Source organism: Prenolepis imparis, unplaced genomic scaffold (genome assembly GCF_030444845.1).
Source record: "Prenolepis imparis isolate NDT839.2.m4 unplaced genomic scaffold, iyPreImpa1.0 SCAF_14, whole genome shotgun sequence".
Taxonomy (NCBI): Eukaryota; Metazoa; Arthropoda; class Insecta; order Hymenoptera; family Formicidae; genus Prenolepis; species Prenolepis imparis.
This window is the reverse complement of record NW_028141172.1, coordinates 10,476,744-10,499,619: the sequence shown is the minus strand read 5'-3', so window position 1 is coordinate 10,499,619 and position 22,876 is coordinate 10,476,744. Positions and strand designations below refer to the sequence as shown.

Here is a 22,876-nt window from a genome sequence, read left to right as displayed (position 1 = left end):
CATTAATTTTGTTTTGATAAATTCGATATTCCACATTTCAAGCAAGTTGTTTTCTTTTTTCATATATTCAATATTAAATAAAGATGATAAATATGGTTTAGAATAAAAATGTTCTTGTTTGGTGTATCGATAACCTATTAAACATACAGAGTTTTTATAAAAAGCAAAGTTTTTAATTTCGACAATAACGTTGATTTTTAACTCTACGAATCTATCCGCTATTTTTAAAATATCTAAGTAATAATTATCTATCTGTGCTTTTCTGTATTGCGGAGATGTACAATTATTTATCAGTGGTCCGTCGAAGTGTTCCATTAATAGTTTCGGAGAAGAATCATTTTCTGTGATATTTGTACATTGAGTAATATTATATTCTTCAGTTGTACGATGAATAATTTGTTGCAAAGGTTGAGCTGATTTGCGAACTTTTTTCTTTAACTGCTGCATATAGTTTTCGAAAGGAAATGCGCTGAAATTGTCAAGTGCGCCATACAGTTTTACACAATCACTTAAATGTAAAAGATTGTGTATATTATGCGATACAAAATCTGGACCATTAATTTTTATAGATTGACGAATAAAATGTTCCATTAAATTATGAGAATATAATACACAGTTTTCAAGTTTTGAATAATATTCATTTATCATTAAAGAACTTGCAAGACTTAATGTGATAAAATAATTATAGATTTTGGATGATAATATTCCTTTCAAAACTATAGGACCAGCATATAACAGAAAAAACCTAAATTCTGTAGCTTTATATCTTTTACACTCATTTACAGAACGCGTCTTTCTAGAAAATTCATGAGGAATATATTGTTTTAATTTTAAAAGGTTTTCACTAATTTTATTAACATCACGAGCTCTTAATTTATAAGGTGGTTTACCATGTATCCACCCATACCGTTTGTGACAAAGAAGTCTTTTCATAGCACCTAACAAGAGACAATGTGAATATAGTCAATTGGTACGTTATCTATCATATCAAAGTTTGGCATATTTAATAGCAAGTTTCTACCAGTGTGATGTTCTGATTGAGCAGCAGTTCTAAAAGAAGTATCGGTTCTTTTGCCAAAATTTCTAGTCTCAATAAAGCATAATACATTATTATACATTTCTCCTTCTTGATCACATTTCATACATGAGAAATGGCCTGTGTGATGCTTAATAGATAAGGCAAATGATTTTGCTGGTGAATCGCAAATTAACATTAAAATTCGGAAATTATATTTACAAGAATTGATTGATATACCGTTAGCTGATAGATAAATACATTCATTAACAAAGTCTCTAAAATAATCATCAACAGAAATAAAAATCAAAATAAGAATCTAGAATTAAAATAAAAGAAGAAGAAATTAAAATAAAAATCAACTTTGGCTTTTCTGTACCATGATATAAGGCAACTAAAAATACTTCTTTCATAAAAACTTTTATTGATTTGACAGAACATAAAATAGGCCAAAACGTGCTATTAGTACTTTTGCTCAAAGGCAAACCGTCAATGTTGATAGCTAATAAAAACTCTTCATTCGCTGATATGCTGATCTTATGATTTTTACAAAATAAGTTTAAAGTTTTCTCAATACCAAAATAATAATATGTTCCATTACCTAGAGATGTTACAGCTTTATTTCAAGGTGTTTTTAAAAGTATTCTTGGATCTTTTGGTAGATCATTACAACCAGGTATATCCCATATAATAGGAAATAGATTTCTCAACGCTGACAACAATATATTTTCTTCTATAGCCCATTTGGCTAGTTTCTCAGATAGCGATATATCAATTCTTTCTGATCTAACATTAGTAACATTATGTAATAATTTTTCAGTATTATCCACGTTATGAAGTAATTCATTGCTCATTGCTGAATTAATGTTTGTGCAATTATCATTAATGTGACATGAATTCTCATACAACATTATATTATCCTTAACATTATTTTCAATGTTGCAATCATCATTGGTATTAATGTCATGAGAATCACAAAATGAATTGGAATTATTACTGATTATAGTTAGAGATCGATTAATTTTATTTGCAAGTTTTCTTCTAAACTTTATCTTATTTCTTACTTTAAGCTCGTACATAGCCATGACCGAAACAAGATTAGAATAAAACGACAAATTGTACAAATGAATTAAATTATGCAATTATGTGTATACCATGTATATAATAAACTTACTTTAGAAAAGAATAGCTGGTGAATTGCTGTATATCTTAACACAATATATACATAAAATATTGTCGAAACAACGTATATCGGAATACAAATTTGATGCACGAAAAGATACAGACGGAAAGACCAGTAAAAACAATAGAGCATCGTCAGATGGTGCTGTATTACATATGGGCATTTTTCGACGCGCGCAACATGCAAGCTCAGATCGTCGAGAACAGATCGTCTGCTATCCGAAGCTAGCCAAAGCTCGGACCTATACTCGATTCGTTATAGTTGCATGTTGCGCGTGTCGAAAAATGGCATCATTACATAGGGCCGGATTTCGTGTTACCTAAGAGGAGCCCATTAAAATTTACAAGAAAAATATTCTCGACTGATTATTGATTGAAAAATAGAAAACTATTTAAATAATTGTAGCAATAAAATCATTTGTTTTATATCTATTAAGATAACACTATATATAGAAAAAAATAAAATAAAGAAATTATTAAAAATAAATGTACAAAATGTGCAACTTGTATGTGTGTGTGTGTGTGTGTGTGTGTGTGTGTGTGTGCTATACATAATTTTTGTAAATTTTAATCAGACTTTGTTGCGACCCGAGAAAATCGGATTAAATTATCGAAAAATACATAAATGTCATCAATATATATATATCTATACATATATCTTATATTTTTAGACTTTTCTGAAAGTTCCTTATCAGAGTATGCATTTTATGTGTTTCTCTATCTTAGAAATCTAAAAATATGCTTAACATTTCTTACATGAATTAGCTTAGAGAGGTATTTTTTCCAAATTTCAGTTATATTTTCTCGGGTTATAACGACAAAATCTAATTAAGATTTACAGAAACTCCATAAAGATTAGAGCACATTAAAAACATTTTGTAGATTTATTTTCCATAATTTATTTATAGATTTTGTTTCTCTCCATATAAAGCGGGGTAACAACCTTAAGCATCACACTTAGCATGTTTGAAATATATGATAAAAAAGGAGAAATGTTTCATAACGTATTTAAAAATTTTTCTGCTATCATACAAAAATAAATTTATTTCATTTCCATTATTATAGATTTTGAACGATAATTATTACTTTGAAATATTCTCACAGAATTTTGTTTTTAATTTTGCTTCTATAGACAATTATAAAATAACAAAAAATCAATGAAATACAAATAATCTTTCGTTTACGGAATAAAAAGTATCTAAGAAACTCAATTAAGTTAGATGGTTTCTTTCAAAAAATCTACTTTTTTCAAAGATAAATTTTATTTGTTTCTCTGTAAAAGTTAAAAAAAAACTCGAAAGTTAAAAAAACATTCAAACAAAACAAATAAAATTTATGAAAAAGTAGGTTTTTTTCTTTCAAAGAAAGAAATCATAGATTTTTTAGTCTCAAAGAAATCCAATGAAAATGTAAAAAAAGAATCTCGTTCAACTTACCTTTTTCGAAGGGATAGACGTCATTGATAAAGATGATCGGTTGAAAGCTGCATTTACTTCTGTTACTACGTCTGTATCTCAATCTCACAACGTCACTAGCCTGTATCTGTAACTAGTATTTTTTACAACTTTTTATATTCAACACAAATAAAGTATATTATAAAAAAAAGTGTTGGTATATAAATTATAATAGATATTTTTATTTCAGAAATTGAAAAACCCATTCAGAAACAAAAAAGTGAAAAAAAATGAACCTATCACAGGATCTCTATATATGCGTGAGGACGCGTGAGATACCTAGATATCACAATCATTTCTAGTAAATGATAATTTTTTATGAATAAAAAATTTTTAACTGAATTAGAAAACTGGTTGATAGATCTTTAGAATACGAAACTATTGGTAAGAAACTTATGATTTTTACATAATGCTTAATATTAAACAACTACGATATATTATTTTATAATAACATTATAATGTGTTACAATGCATTATAATGTATTCATTTGTACCTACACAATTCGTATCAAAATTTTATTTGCCAAGAAAATGTTTAAATTTATGATTTCTACATTTATCCAATTACATGCATTTTTATTAAGTAGAGCAACTGAAAAAATTTCCACATATTTTATTATAAAAATGTTTTAATTTGAATAACTAAAATAATATAAAAACTTATTCAATGTTGAAGTCATTTTACAATTTTCCAATTGAGGAAATTAAATAATGATCGTTTTATTATGTCAGTCTCAGCATTTAAAACATATTGGAGGTTGTAACCAGTGTTGTTCTCGGGGACGCTTTCTCGCGCATGCGCATCGAACGCAGTCTTGAAATACATATTAAAATGATAAAAAAAGGGGTGTTATAGACACGCTCTCATTCAAATATTGAAAATAATCTAAAATGATAATTTTTAATATTATTTGAATGAGAGAGTATCTACAACATCCCTTTTTTAATCATTTTAATATGTATTTTAAGACTGCGTTCGATGTGCATGCGCGAGAAAGCGTCCCCGAGAACAACACTGGTTGTAACGTTAGATTGTAAAAAAAAATAATTGTACTATTTTCTGTAAGTTAAAAATGCAGAAATCATAAGATCAAACATTTTTTGGCAAATAAAATTTAAATTGTTTAACACGAATTGTATGAATACAAATTAACGTATAAAGCATTATTGTAACACGTTATAATGTTAACATAATATAACATATATCATAGCTGTTCAAATATTAAGCGTCATGTTTCAAGTCATACGTTTTATAAAAGCATATCTTGTAAGAAACAAAAATCGCTTTAGTAATAACCAATATAAAGCTACATTTTCTCAAGAGGTTGAGGACCTCTTTCTCAATAACTGAAAACTTAAAATATATAAAACTCAAATGTAATGTTTAATATTTCAGCAATTATAGCATGTTATTTTATGATAACATTATAATGCGTACTATAGCTACTTTTAGTAATAATCAAAATAAAACTACAATTTCTCAAGAGTTTCTCTTTGAGTTATTGAGAACCTTTTTCTCAATAACTCAAAACTTAAAATATACAGAACTCACAACGTGATGTTCAATATTTCAACATTTATAGTATGTTATTTTATGATAACATTATAATACGTTACAATACATTATAAAGCCTTAATTTGTACCTGCAATTTGTATCAAAATGTTATTTGCCCAAAAAATGTTTAAATTTATGATTTCTACATTTGTCAAATTATACGCATTTTTATTAAGCAGAACAACTGAAAAATATTTCCACATATTTTATTATAAAATGTTTAAATTTTAATAATTAAAATAATATAAAAACTTATTCAATGTTGAAATCATTTTACATTTTTTTAATTTAGGAAATTAAATAATAATCGTTTTATTATATCAGTCTCAGCATCTAAAAATTGGAGGTTGTAACGTTTAGAGATTGTGCAAAGAATAATTGAGAGGCCGGATAACAGAACAGATGGAGCGCTCGGAAAAAATTCTGCTTGTCAAAAATCAATGTGTTTGTTTTAAATCGCGATAACTCGACTAAATGTTAACGAAATGCTTTGTAATTTTATATTTAGATTCGGTATATTCTAGCGATATTTGCAAATCAAGATGTAGATAATGAAAATATTTTATTATTTAATAATATGTAATTGCAAAAATTAATGATAGTTGAAACTTATTATTAAGTTTTGCAATTAAATATTATTAAATTATGAAACATTTTCATCATCTACATTGATTGTAGGCAAGCAGAATTTTTTTCCAAGCGCTCCGTCGGTTCTGCTATCCGGCCCCTCAATTGTGTGTACTATTTTCTGTAAGTTAAAAATGCAGAAATCATAAGTTTAAACATTTTTTGGCAAATAAAATTTAAATACGAATTATGTGGATACAAATTCACGTATTATAAGGCATTGAAATCCAAGCCACAAATGTTTGTATCATAATAACGATATGACACTTGACTGTAAGTCCAGCAAGTCTGAATAGAGGACCATTGCTTGTCCCATGAAGGAATTGACAGATAAATTTGTTACCCAGAAAGTAATGAGACAAAAATTGTGCTCGAATAAACAGGGAACCAGTGCCAGAGGTTTCTTTCAAACTGTTGCATTCTGAAAAAAATATCTATATATTATTTTATTTGGTAAGAAATATTTTTATATTATTTTATAATGTAATACTTACTATTCCATTTGAAACAACTTCATTGTTATCTCCCAGAACAAGATTAATACTATGCTGACAAAACTCGACATTATCAGAGATCGCTGATTGTGAGTACTCCTTGTCCATTTCTTTAATTCGAATCTTTTCTTCTACCTGCCACAAGTAATACATTATAATTATTATACACTGTACTTTTATCATCCTATTCATATTGTAATATAAATTGCAAACCATACATATACTGCCAAATCACACTTTTATACATCTTCTAATTAAGTCTATATTGTAATATAAACTTATATTTTATTACATTATTTTATATCTTTCCATAAAATTGACATTTTATTTATTTATAAACTAACCTTAATAGAAACACTGGGAAGAACATATAGTTTGCTGTTATCATTCCTTACAAACACCAGCATCCAAATTTTCTTCGAATTTTGGTCTCTTATATGCTTCAATAACTTCAAGAATATAGCAGCTGTTAGTTTCATATCTCTATATATGAGACCATGTAGAGATTGCTACTTATCGCGATTTTTATTCTATAAATTTTAAAATTGTGCCTGATTTCATTAAAGAAATTATAAGAAATGTTACGCTTCAAAATTGCATATAAAATAAAATATAAGATATATACAGGGTGTCCCAGAATAATGGGGACTAAATTCGTGTGCAGATTCCTGGGATCATTTGGAGACGATTTTTCCTCAGCAAAAATGTCGAGACACCAATAATTTTCGCGTTATAAGCGATTGAAAATAAAGGGTTTTTCGCAAACTAAGCCTTGTGGAAATAAACTAATAATAAATTCACATTCTTCAGTTAATTTCAAGTAGAGTTTACTTTAATAAAATTTTAATTTAAGGCTTAGTTACAAATATACATGATGGCAAAAATTGGAAACATGCTAAAAATAATGACCTCCCTCGACATTTTCGCTGAGGAAAAATCGTCTCCAAATGATCCCAGGAATCTGCACACGAATTTAGTCCCCATCATTTTGGGACACCCTGTATATAAACATATATAAATATATATAAATATATATATGTATATAAAGCGGCAGTTTTCGGTCCACTTTCAACGATGAAATGGCAGTTTCCAGGACTTTTGGCAGTTTTCAGGTCAGTCCTGAAAGTTTTGTTCTCGTAATGACAGTTTTCAGGACGGTCTTGAATAATGCCTATCAACCTGTTTTATATAGAAGGTCCTTGATACAACCTTTATGTTGAAAAGTTTTATCTATAATTTGTATAAATGCTTTAATTTAATAATAAATTTATAGATATGAATAAAACATGTATAGATATCTTTGGAAATATTTTCTTAATGTATGTACCTACATGTAGTTGCTATGTATGCAGTATTATAAAATATATGTTATATTCATGAACTTGAAACCTTAAATATGTTCTTTTGTATTTCTACTTTTTTTGTATTACTATATATTTTTAAAAAAGTTAAATTTTTTTTATTTTTTTAAAAATGTTATACATATACATATATTTATATGAGAAACATAAAAAATAAATGACTAACAAATATACGACTGATCTTGTTGACACGCACAAGTATAATGCAAAGTATAATTAAAATACAATTAAATATGTAATATGTAATTTAATATGTAATTAAATATGTAACTAAATATATAATTTTAAAAATTTTAAAAGAAAAAAGGTCATATACATATATACATTAAGAAAATATTTCCAAAGTAGCTAAACATGTTTTTTTCGTATCAATAAGTTTATTATTAAATTAAAGTATATATACAAATTATTAGATGAAACTAATAATCAACATAAAGGTTGTATTAAGTAAAGATAGTATAACAGAGATCGACCGATATGCCGTCGTGAGGTAAAAACGGATATCGGATATGACATTTTCGATGGTGGTGTATTTTCATTGTTGAATAAATGCAAGAATACGATATATATTCTGGATCCATTTTTTTCTTTCCGAATCTTTTGGAAATCGACACATTTGCTGAACCTCTTTTAATCGTATTAATGTAATAACCAGCATAGCAACTATTAGGCATTTCTGATTCATTCATCTATTTTATTTGAAAAAAAAATAATTATTTTTGAGATTGGAAATATGCAAATGTTAAGACATTCATATACTTCCACTTTATATAAGTAAAAATAAAAATTCTATATAAATTACTTTTTAAAAAACAGAATACAAAAATCGATTAACAGAGGCTGTTTTCTTCTGACAGGTGACAGGTTAGGTCGGATAGGCTTTCTTTGTCAGTTATATATATCTTTCTCTCTCACACTTCCGGTTATACCCCAAGGGACAGGAACCGATCAGAAATAGTTAACGCATCGAACGATCTTTGATATAGTATCTCTAGTATCAAGGATCATCTACATATATAAAACAGGATGATAGGCATTATTCAAGACTGTCTTGAAAACTACCCTTTTGAGGAAAAAACTATCAGGACTGATCCGAAAACTACCAAAAGTTTTGGAAACTGCCATTTCATCATTGAAAGTGGACCGAAAACTGCCGTTTCATATACATATATGCAGAGTGTCCCAGAGCATCCTTAACAATGTTCGTGAAATGATAGAACGGATAGAAATGAACAAAAAAGTAGTATACCATTTTGCTAATTTCCAAATAATTATTGAGTTAGCAATTAAAATATCTGAGGGAATGAGTGGGTGGAAAGCGGTAGGTCGGAATCAATGGGCAAGTAGGATGGCGTATTTGTCTATTTCGCTTTGTAACAAAAGTATCATCTTACTTTTCGGCGTGGCGTCATTGCTTGCTGTTCTCTGCATGACTCCGTCTCTTGTTCTGATAATGGTTTTGTTACAAAGCGACGTAAACAATTAAGTCATCATATATGCCCATCGAATCCGGCCTACAGTTTTCCACCCGATCATTTATTCGCTCAGATATTTTAATTAATAACTGAATAATTATTACGAATTTACCAAAATTATATAAGACTTTTGTGTTCATTTCGATCCATTCTATCATCTCAGGAACGTTGTTAAGGATGCTCTGGGACACCCTGTATACATACGAGTGCATGTGTGCGTGTGTATACAAAGTATGGAAAATATTTATCTTTCTTTTTCTTTTTTTCTCTCGTTCTCTTTCCTCTCTTTCTCTTTCCATGTGTTTAATGTAGCAAGACATTTGATGATAAAGAGAGACAAAGGCAGAGTGGAGGAAAGAAATATGAAGAGAAAAAGAGAAAAAAGAGAAATATTTCTATGTGATACAATGCATGTACGTATGTATACATATATATACGGTGTTTTTGGCTGAAGCAGATTTGGTCGCTCTGAAAGCGATTAAGTCCTATTTCTCATGAACTTATGTTCGATTGAATCACTCTTTTATTATAAATTAAGTATTAATCTATTATTAATAATTAATTTAATATTAATAATATTAATTTTAAATAATTTAATAATTTATTACAGCTAATATTGATATTAATTTATTACTAATAAAGTTTATTACTAATAAAATATTATAAGTTTATTACTAATAATTAATAATATATTTACTATTAAATAAATTTTGTATAATTATGACTCCTGCACACTGAACGCGATAAACCTTCCCGCGCGTCAAGAAGCGACGCGGTAGCCAATCAGATTTTCGCCGCACCAAAAGTTGAACTCGATCCAACTTTTATTGGCTACCGCGTCGCTTCTTTCCGCGTGGCAAGCTTTATTGCGTCCTGTGTGCAGGAGCCATAATTGTTTCTTAATATATTTTTTTATAAATAATATTTTCTTTAAAATAAACATGGGTTGAGTATGGATCGGAATTTAGTCTGTCATTTCACAACACGATTCAGGCCGCACAAGGCACATCTTGGTATGTAAAGTCTACGCTTGAACTGTATAGGATGGATTTGTTATTACAGAATCTGTCATCTTAATTTCTTCTTATTTAATCATAGAGATATAAGAATAGAGCGCGCGAGTCATATGCTAGCACGTAAGAGGCAGCGAGAAAGGAATAGAAAGAGAGCTGCCATATAGGCCCGTATTCATAATCCGATCTTATATTTAAGATCGTCTTAAGTCTTGTCGGAGGTTGACTTAAGACCCCATTCAACCAATCAAATGACTGCGTAGCATCTCAAGCTCGGACTTAAGGCCATCGCACACGAATTTCCGTAACCGTAAGCATAAGACGTAACGTAAGAATTATTTTATGTCTAAAATATGTGTATATATTTATATATATTACATATTAATATTCTTTAAAATTATTAAATATCAAATCATACATAAATCAGATATACGAGGATGGTTTGAAAAGTCCGTGCAAAGTCAGAGAGATGGCACCTCTGGTGCGTATCGGGGTTATTTTTAGTTAGTAGCATCTCTTGGAAGAACACACACCAAGTTTCAGCCAGATCGGTCTATTTCTCTGTGTTTGGCGTTCGTTTGAATCGAGAAAGTCGAGTAATTTCCAAAAAATGGATGAAAGAGAATTTCGTGTGTTGATAAAACATTACTTTATGAAAGGCAAATTGCCTCAGAAGACTAAGGAGAAGCTTGATAAACATTATGGTGAATCTGCACCTTCGATTAGAACAGTTTATAAGTGGTTTCAAAATTTTTGGAGTGGCCATATGAGCACAAGTGACGCTGAACGTTCTGGATGTCCTATTGAGGTCACTACTCCAGAAATCATTGATAAAATCCATGATATGATGATGGATGATAGAAGAGTGAAGGTGCGCGAGATTGCTAGTGCTGTGGGGATCTCGAGTGAACGGGTACATAATATTTTGCATCAACATTTGGGCATGAAAAAGCTATCCGCAAGATGGGTGCCGCGATTGCTCACAGTTGACCAAAAACGAAATCGTGTGAGGTGTTCCAAGGACGGTTTGCAGCTGTTTCAGCGGAATCCACAGGACTTTAAGCGTCGTTTCGTCACTGTGGACGAAACATGGATACATCACTACACGCCTGAGACCAAGGAACAGTCCAAACAATGGGTTGCCAGCGGGGAGTCTACACCAAAGAAGGCGAAGACCGTTCTTTCGGCCGGGAAAGTTATGGCGACTGTCTTTTGGGATTCGCAAGGAATAATCCTCATCGACTATTTGGAAAAGGGCAAAACTATTACAGGTGCATATTATTCATCGTTATTGGACCGTTTGAAAACCGAGCTGCAAGAAAAACGTCCACGATTGGCCCACAAAAAAGTCCTTTTCCATCACGACAACGCACCAGCTCACTCATCTGTAGTTGTAGCCGCAAAATTGATGGAATTAAGGTTCCAACTCGTTCCGCATCCCCCCTATTCTCCAGATTTGGCTCCCTCGGACTACTACTTGTTCCCCAATATGAAGAAATGGCTGAAGGGAAAGAGATTTTATTCAAACGAGGAGGTGATTGCGGAAACGAATGCCTATTTTGCAGAGTTGGACCAATCTTATTATTTGGAAGGGATCAACAAACTGGAGCAGCGTTGGACGAAGTGTATAAGCCTAAAAGAAGACTACGTTGAAAAATAAAAAAAGTTTATCCCGAAAAATTAAGTAGTTTTCATTCACGGACTTTTCAAACCACCCTCGTATGCATACATATGTCATGCAATGAACATAAATCGAGTAGAAGAATAGAGATGTGCCATAACCTTTTAGTAGCAATACTCATATATATATATATGTATACAATTCTTCGTACGTAAAAATTTCAACCGACTGAAATTCATGTTACGTGTTAAGATTATGGTTATTTCTGATCTTACGGAATAATTTAGATCAAAGCTAGTTTTTGATTGGTTCTCGAGCTTATGATTACGTCTTATGCTTACGGTTACGGAAATCCGTGTGCGATGGCCTTTAAGACGATCTTAAATATAAGATTGGACTATGAATACGGGCCATAGAGTACTCTGTCTTTGTCAGTCCTTGTTCAACGCTAATACGCTAGAGTATGGCGCATGCGTCGCTGAACAAGGACTGACAAAGACAGAGTACTCTATATGGTTTCAGCTCGCTCACGCGCTCTATTCTTAAGGCCCGCGCACAGACTTTTGCATAACGCATAACGCATAAGCATAAGAAATTTGATTGGTTGAATTTCTTATGTATACGTTTATGGACCAATCAAATCTCTTATGTATATACGTTATGCGTTATGTAAAAGTCTGTGGTCTGGCCTTTATATCTCTATGTATTTAATGGAGAGTAAGAAACCACAGAACATATAAGAAACGTTTCCCGCGTACGCAAAGACTTGTTCACAAATTTGCGTTGCATATTAATAACTTTATTAACGTTTACGAAGTGCTTTATATGCTATTAAACATAGCCAGTACGTGATATATTTTAATAATGTGTGTCCAAATCTCAGATAGCGTAATAGTTTTACAAACGCGCGTATTGCATTAATAAAGGTTATATTTGAAACTACTAATGATATTGCTTTAGCGATAATTTAACATGTATGGTCTATATAAATATCAGAAAAAGTATTCTGTTCACATTCGCAATACACGAAGAAGGAAACAATTAATAGTATTGAATGTTAAGTATTTTATTGTAAGCATAAAATATTGTTTAAATTCTATAATTTTTTTAATGTTTATGATTATAAAGATAAACATGTTACTTTAAAGAAATTCTTTAATTTGTAATTATATTCTAACTTAATGTTAGTAATTATATTCTATTTTTTTAATTTATAAACACTACAACAAATTCGTTATGGAAACCTTAATAATTTTTTTTATAGATTTATTCCAGAGCTGTCCACGTTTTGCACTTTTCGGCCAATTTCCGAGGCTCACCGCCTAGCGGCCCCCACTTACGCTCGAGACCTTAGCAACGCGTTACCCGGTTGGCCCGATAACCGTAGTTGCTAAGGTCTCGAGCGTAAGTGGGGGCCGCTAGGCGGTGAGCCTCGGAAATCGGCCGAAAAGTGCAAAACGTGGACAGCTCTGATTTATTCTATACATAAGATTACATTTTTATCAATTATATTAACATTAATAGATGCATTTTTCTGATAGTTATAACCAAATTATATTTATAAAGTACTAATGAATATAAAAATGTTTTGATATAGATAATCATAAAATGCTTGAAGCAATAGCTGAAAATTTTAATTTAAAAGTACCAGTCTTACAATTGCACAAAGACATTGGTAAGTATTATAATTTTTATATATATTATAAAAAATATATATTAAAAGATTGTAGCATGTTATAATAATTATTAGTAATTTTTAATTTTTAACCTTGATACATACTGTTGTCCATAATACCATTGATGGATTTGACTGTATTATTACAAATTATTTTCAAACACTTTCTGCTGAAATTATAAATATTGAAGAGTTGACAAAACAAAGTAATATGTGTGATAAAAATATCAGTATTGAATTAGGAAATAAATCGACTTCTAATATTACATTGCCAGCATGCAATCCATATGTATCAGTCATGCAATTGAGTGAAGATAAGAATTTAATTCTTGCTTATATACATTATGATACAAAATATTTTACAATTGATTATAATTCATTTTTTTACAGTCGGTGATAATATTGATACACAATGCAATCGTAATATAACTAATGAATCTGAATCTATTGTCCAAATAAATAATTTTCAAACACTTCCTACCAGTATAAAAGCTGTACATTCTGATGATTTGATGAAACAAACTGATACATTAAATAAAAATGTTAATGCTGAATTACGAAATGAAATTATCTCTAATGTTGTGTTAGACAACAATCTATGTACAAATACAAGTGATAACTTAAGTTTGAAAATACCAGTCGTACAATTGAATGAAGACAATGGTAACCATTGTAATTTTTGTTTATATTATAAAAAATGAAAAGAAACTGTAAATGTTTCAATTAATTACAGAAGAATCTTTATTTTACAGTCAATAATAATGTCGACAACGATATTGTTCCTCGTAATGGTACTGATGAATCTGAATGTACTAATGAAACCACAAAGGATTTTGAAACACTTTCTAAAGTTGTAAATACTGAAGAGCTGACGAAACAAAATCAAAATAAGTTAGATGAAAAGATAAGTACTGAATTAATACAAAATAAATCTGCTTCTAATGTCACATTGCCAGAATGCAATCTAGATATACCAATCATGCAATTAAATAAAGGTAAGAAACATAATTTTTGCTTATATTATAAAATATTTTACAAGTTACATAATATTTTAATATTTTATTAAACTTTTTATTATTTTACAAATGATCATAATTTATTGTTTTATAGTCATTGATAATGTTGAGCCACACATTGCTTATAATTTAACTAATAAATCTGAATCTATTATTGAAACAATAAATGGTTCTCAAACACTTCCTACTAGTATAGAAGCTGTACATTCTGACGATTTAATGAAACAAACTGATACGTTAGATAAAAATGTTAATGCTGAATTACGAAATGAAATTATCTCTAATGTTGTGTTAGACAACAATCTATGTACAAATACAAGTGATAACTTAAGTTTGAAAATACCAGTCGTGCAATTGAATGAAGACAATGGTAAGCATTGTAATTTTTGTTTATATTATAAAAAATGAAAAGAAACTGTAATATGTTTCAGTTAATTACAGAAGCATCTTTATTTTACAGTCAATAATAATGTCGACAACGATACTGTTCCTCGTAATGGTACTGATGAATCTGAATGTACTAATGAAACCACAAAGGATTTTGAAACACTTTCTAAAGTTGTAAATACTGAAGAGCTGACGAAACAAAATCAAAATAAGTTAGATGAAAAAATAAGTATTGAATTAGTACGAGATGAATTTTCTAATGTTACGCTGCCAGAATACAATCTATATAATGATATACTTATTCTATCTGAAACGAATACTAATAATTCTACATTAGAATGCAGTCTTGATCAAATAATTTCAACTGACGAACTGAATCATTTAGACGTATCTTTGAATAGTATAATAAATTGGAATATAGACGAAAATAATATGCTTAATGATAATCTTGATGACTGCTGCAGTTACAACGATAGTGATAATATGGAAACTCAGGATAATAATAGAAATGAAGTAAATAATAATAGTACATATGAAGCAAACCTGATGCAAGATATTAATAAGAACTTGAAACAGTTTCATAAAGCACCTTCTAATGTAAATAATTCTCCTGATAATAGCAGTTACTGTAGCAATGATAATATAGATAGAGATCCTGATTATTGCTATTCAGATTCAGAAGACTCTGATGAGAAGAATAATATTTCTGTACCATCATGTCCAATAGAATCTAATAACGTTACAGGAAGTAGTTTAGAAACTTCATTAAATATTTCTGGACAAAAAATCTGTGATGATACAAATTTACAAGTTAATTGTTCAAATCCTAAAGGTACAGGAAAACAAAATTTTTGTTATTATTGCAAGAAAATGCAATCGAAGATAAGTAGGCATCTAGAACGGGTGCATAAAAATGAAGAAGTAAAAAAATTTGCTGCATTACCAAAAGATATAGAAAATATATTGTTGAAATATGTATTTTTGATATTTATTTTTATTTTTTCATGTTATTCTATTTATTATCTAGCAGCGATATTTCCATTATTTAATGAATTATTTTATTTTATTGAATTATTATTTTTACAATAGAATTTATTTATTATTTATTGCATTATTTTATTGAAAGTTATTTTACAATAGAATTTTTTGGATATTGTATTTATTAAACATATTTAAGAGCAAATTTTGAAAAATATATATTATTATATGTATTTATTAATTAATGCATATGCTCTCAAACTATTTTCTAATTATAGAATACCGTTCTTTGTGTATTTTCTAATTGTATATATAAATATTCGATAATTGTATTATATTAATAATTTAATTATATTTTTATTTCTTTTTTAATACAAATATTGTATTTTATATTAGGTAATAAAGAAAGGCAGAAGATTATTGGACTTCTCAGACGAAGAGGAAATTATTTGTTCAACACAGATCCTGCATATAATAAGGGAGAGCTTATAGTTTGTAGAAGACCAGCAGAATCAAGAAAAAAAACTGCATGTGATTTTATATGTTGCGCTGGATGTAAAGGCTTTTTTACAAAAAATAATATACGTCATCATTTTAAAGAGTGCACTCGGAAAACTGTTGGCAGATGTGTCAAAATGCTTGGCAAAAAAGGCCGAATTCATGAATGTGCAAATTCTATTTTGAGAAATGTTGTATTTCCAGTATTAAGAGAGAATGATATTATTAGATTAATTAGATATGATGAATTATTAATTACTTACGGCAATAAATTATGTTTGAAATACAAGCATCAGCACCAACAAGATATGATAAGATCTCGTTTAAGATTATTAGGAAGATTTTTACAAATCCTCAAAAGGATTAATAAGAATGTAACAGATTTTTACAGTATTTATCATCCATCGATATATGATGATTGTATTACAGCTGTAAATCAAGTAGCAGGTTTTAATACAAGCACAAAAATTTATGCAGCTCCTTCTGTTGCATCAAGAATTGGCACACTCATAAAACAAATAGGAAATATGGGTATTGCTGAATGTATAAAAAAAAATAAATTGCAAGCCAAAGTTGATATAGAAAACTTTTTAAAGTTACTCCAAGAAGATTTTAGTGTGTCTGTTAATAAAACTGTTGAAGAATCCATATTACAAGCTAAGCGCTATAAAGTACAGGATTTACCTTCATTAGAAGACATAAAATTATTACACAATTTCCTACAAACTAATAGGCGCTCGGCATTTCAACGACTTAGTGAAACATTTACATACAATAATTGGCGGCAGCTAGCACAATTTACCTTGATATCCGTTCAAGTGTTCAATAGGCAAAGAGCCGGAGAAATAGAACGTATATCTATTGATGATTACAAACATCAGGAAGATATAAATGAGCGAACGAATCCAGATTTATATGAATCTTTATCGCCTGAAGCTCAAAAGGTATGTTTACTTTTTGTATATTTTCTATATGATTATTATTTATTATTATATATTTTTATTATATACTACATAAAAAACTAAGGATCTAAATGTTATAAATCAATTAAATAACATGCACAGAATAAATTATGTACAATTCAATAATCATCACTTAATATAATATAGCAAATATTACACTGCAGATTTAAATATATATATTATATATTAAATATAAATATTTTACAAAATATAACAGATTTATTTATTATAAAATATGATAGATTAAAATAAATTTGATATAGAGAATAGAGCATTTTTAATATATCATATATTTATAAAGAGAAATATTCCAATTTTTACATATCAGATTATTTTTAATAAGTTTGAAAATATAATTTATAAAATATAAAATATAAATTTAGATTGTTCAAAAAGAGAAAAAATTTCTTTTCAAAGAAAAAGTTTTGAATTTCTACTTACATATTCTTTTAATAATTAAAGAGAGAGAGAGAGAGAGAGAGAGAGAGAGAGAGAGAGAGAGAGAGAGAGAGAGAGAGAGAGAGAGAGAGAGAGAGAGAGAGAGAGAGAGAGAGAGAGAGAGAGAGAGAGAGAGAGAGAGAGAGAGAGAGAGAGAGAGAGAGAGAGAGAGAGAGAGAGAGAGAGAGAGAGAGAGAGAGAGAGAGAGAGAGAGAGAGAGAGAGAGAGAGAGAGAGAGAGAGCAGAAATTGAATTTTTCATATATTTATGAAATATATTAAGATAATTTAATTTATAATTTATCAATTATATCTTGCAATTATAGAACATATTTTATTTTTTATTGAATAGTTAATGTATATATAGAGAAAGATGTAAACTCTTTCTCTCTCTCTGTCTCTCTCTCGCTCTCTTGAATGTTATTAATTAATAGAATCTAAGAGAGTGTAAATATTATTAATAGATTATTAATTCAACATTTTAACAATATTTGAAATTATATTAAATAATTAATTTTAAATATTTCTGTAAGTAATACAATAAATAATTATTTTAGATTGCCAATAAATATGTAAGATTTCTCATTAGAGGAAAATTAGGAAGATCTGTACCTGTTCTTTTGGATAGTGAAATGAAAAGCTCTATAGATTTGCTCTTATAGTATCGTAAGAAAGCAAACATACCTGAAAAAAACCCATATATCTTTGCTTTACCAGGTTATGATAAAAATCGATTTAAATATATAAGAGCATGCGATTTATTACGCACATATTCCTTAGACTGTGGAGCAAGTATGCCTCTTAGATTACGAGGTACAAAGCTTCGCAAGCATATTGCAACTAGATGCATTACATTGAATCTGTCAGACCTTGATATAACACAATTAGCCGATTATCTAGGCCATGATAAAAGTATTTACATGCAAAATTATCGTCAGTCTATTCCACAACTTGAAATAGTTAAAATGTCTCGATTATTTAAAATAGCGCAGGGTGAAGAACATGATTTTGAAGATGATATTCAACAAAATGACTTTCACATTAATACAGATAAAGATAATTTTACTGTCAATAAAACACTTCAAGTGAACAATGACAGTGATTCAGATTCAGATACAAATTTAATTTGTAATACTACAAATAAAAGAAAAAAACGTAGTAGTAAGTATATATGAAAATTATCTAATTTTCTTATTATATGTGCAAGATTTCTTATAATAATAACATTTTAATTTTATGCAGCTTCACCGTATGGTTCCACAAAACGCGTAAGATGGACACAAGAAGAAAGTAATATAATAATTACAGCATTTAAACAAGAGATGACGGAAGGACGTTTGCCTTCAGGAAAACAAATGGTAGAAATTAAAATGAAAAACAAATGTTTAAGCCGTCGTTCCATTCCACAAATTAGAAGCTGGATCCACAATCAAATTTCTAGAAAAACTAAATCACGTGTTAATGGTAAAAATGATACATTTTTTTAAGAAAAGTTTTTTACTATGTATAGCGTAATGATATTTAATATATTTTCAATACTATGGCTCTAGTAATTTTTTTATAATATAAAAATTTATTTTTAAAAAATATATAATGATCTATGTGTGTGCATGACAAAACTTTTTAAAATCATAAATAATTGAAAAGTAAATTAGAAATATTATTCGCAAATATATGTATATAACTGTAATTATCTTTATATATATATATATATGGAATTATATTTTCAGTTAGTTATAAATTTTTATATTTATATTAATTTTCCTATTTATGTTATATTCATCTTTTTTTGCTATGTATTTAAAATAAGCTTATTTTGATTTTAATTCTAATTTCTTATTTTATATTAACTGAATTATATTAATAATATTGAATAATACTATATATGTATAATAATCGATAAATTTTAAATATACAGAGTGTGACTAAACAAACATATGAAGCATAGCATCAGGTACAGGACAACAAACCAAATCGAAAAGTCCTGAGTCATTTTTTGATCCGAGCTTTTTTCTCGATGCTATAAGGTGTTAAAGTTTGCTAATCAGTGCATGACTACAACGAACAGCAGTGTGGATGGGAGTTCTGTCTCGAAAAGAAAACTCAGATCAAAAAATGATTTTTCGATTTGCTTTATTGTCCTGCACCTGACGGTGTGCTTCATATATGTTTGTTTAGTTACACCTATATAATTGGGTGTATGTGTGTGTACACCTCTTATACTTTTATCGAAAATATTAAAGATAAGATAATTATTCTATGTTTCAGATCCTGATAGTGGGAGCGAATAATGTTCATCTCTACATATGTATTTTCTGAAATCAAACTGTCTAAATTAATTTTACAACATATAACGTATAAAATTTTGCTATATAAAGCTTTATAATTATATAAAATTCATTAATTTCTTAGCTTTTTTGTTATAATCATAATTTTTTCATACATTTAAGCTGTTCGTCATCATAAATTATATTTATTTAAGACTTATGTGTTAAGTACTATAAGAGAAATATTTTGTTCTCCTTAACTTTTGTTTCTCTCATATTCTGTTATAAAATTATAGTACAAAGATTTGTGATACAATTAATACTTAAGATATAAAGAGAGAAAGTGAGAGAGAAAGATAGATAGATTATTTTAAGTAAAAATAAATACTTTTTCTTTAATTTTTCATAAAGTACAACATGTGATAGAATTTATTTTTAAATAAATGTGCAATGAATGAGAAAAAAGTTTATTTTGTGTAATTGTTTCATATTAATTTTATTTTTTATGTAATTGTTTCAAAATTTGATATTCATTTGAGACTTATGTGTTAAGTACTAAAAGCAAAATATTTTGTTTTCCTTATCTTTTGTTTCTCTCACATTCTGTTATAAAATTATAGTACAAAGATTTGTGATACAATTGATATTTAAAAAGAGAAGTGAAAGAGAAAGATAGATATATTATTTTAAGTAAAAATAAATACTTTTTTTTTAAAGTTTTCATAAAGTACATGCGACAGAATTTATTTTTAAATAAATGTGCAATGAATGAGAAAAAAATATTATTTTATGTAATTGTTTCGTATTAATTTTATTTTATGTAATTGTTTCAAAATTTGATTTCATTAAAGTAATAAATGTATTCGTTAATAAATGTATTCGCGTCAATAAATGTTTTCTTATTACTGAACATTGTATTGTTTTTATAACCGTCCAAAATAATACACATATTTATAAAAACTCTTTGTTTAAAATGATATATATAATTATATCCTAGAATACTAATCATTCTTCCTGAAATATCCTCTGTACATCAAAATATTATATTGCGACCTAAAAACTACAAATAAATATTATATCAATAAATAGGCAGTTTTCAGATTTATTGATTTCTTTCAAATTATATAGAATTATTCTATTTTTCCATTTGCTTAGGATAATACAAATAATACAAATTAAATATAAATATAGTACTTATTAGTACATGTGCATATTTAAGGGATCGTAAACTAAACAATTATCACTATTGCCATTTAGTCAATGATAAAATTATGATATTTATTCGTTAATAATTTTTAAAAAATTTTTTGTGATTTGATATGTAAAATAAAAATGCACTTTGAGTTTCCAATTAACAAATTATCATTTTGTAAACGGACTGCTGTTTTGTGAACAATCTGTATATATTATACACATTTTACGTTTAAGGGATTATTATTATTTTCAATTAAAAAGTAAAAAAATAATCAATTTCAAGATATCAGAATTTAAAGTTTTCTATGAATAAGGAATATATCCCAAGAACAGAAATTTGTATTAATATTATAGTTTTACAAGATTTTATAGATAATATGCTTTTTGAAAAGAAGATTTCTTTTTCTGAAATAAAGAAACCTGATTATTGGTAAAATTATATGCGTGTATGTTTCCATTAATCACATTTTATTAAATTTAAATCTAAGCAAATAAAAAATATCATAGTTTATGTTTTGTACAAAAAATTAATGGTCCTGAAAACCACTTAGTTGTTGATATATTTATTTGAACGGCAGTTTTCAGGTCGCAAATATTCTATCTATAATTCTGTTATTAGTTTATATATTAATATATTATAATATAATTTAGACTTTAAATTTTGTTTTTCTATTTAGATCGGAAGAACTATAAAATATGATATAATCATATATTTTAAACATGAAATTATAAACGACCTGAAAAATATCTCTCTATGAATATATAATTTTACAGAAACGTTTTTTCCAAATATAAAGTTTTCTATGAATAAGGAATATGTCCCAAGAATAGAAATTTGTATTCTAATCATAGTCTCACAAGATTTTATAGATAACATGCTTTTAGAAAAAGATTTTATTTTTCTGAAATAAAGAAGCCTGATTATTGGTAAAATTATATGTGTGTATGTTTCCATTAATCATATTTTATTAAATTTAAATCTAAGTAAATAAAAAGTATCATAATTTATATGTTCTGTACAAAAAATTGATGGTTATGAAAACCACCTAGTTGTTGATATAATATTTTTTTGAACGGCAGTTTAATATAGAAAATACATATATAACTTTTTTTATATCACCTTGCAGTCGGAAGTAAGGCTGCATAAGATGGAGCCATACACGCAGCACAGCGGAAGGACCAGGACCCCGAGGAGGTCACCGAGCCAGTCGCCGACCCAATCGCTCAGCCAAGAGCAGGGTGCAGAGGAGGTAAATGACTCACCGAGGGACCCGAGGTTGACAGAAGCAGCTGTCAAGGCCAGTCCCGCAAGAGCCGTGGAGTCAATGACCGAAGAAGCGGGACGTTAGATGCAACTTAGTCGGTACTTACCAAATACCGACTGCGGATATCGGTAAGTTACTGACTAAGACAACCCGTTAGAAATCTACCGACGGGGTTACCGACCGATGGTAATACCGACCGCGGGAGTTACCATACATGAGAAGTCGGCCAAAAATGTTATTTACCTAGTGAGTAAGTTAGCTCGAATACGCGACAGGTCGCGAGAGTTATTATTATTTATTTTTAAGTACGCGAAAGACGCGTGACGTTATTATTTATTTTGAAATGTATTTAGTTTATAAAAGACAAAAGAGTTTTGTACCCAATGATGGTAAAATTTA

At 28.5% G+C, this 22,876-nt stretch overlaps 1 pseudogene; it reads left to right on the top strand.

The window, feature by feature from the left end:
* Positions 1-16,774: 16,774 nt before the first annotated feature.
* Positions 16,775-22,561, top strand: LOC145945135 (uncharacterized; annotated as a pseudogene).
* Positions 22,562-22,876: the final 315 nt, after the last annotated feature.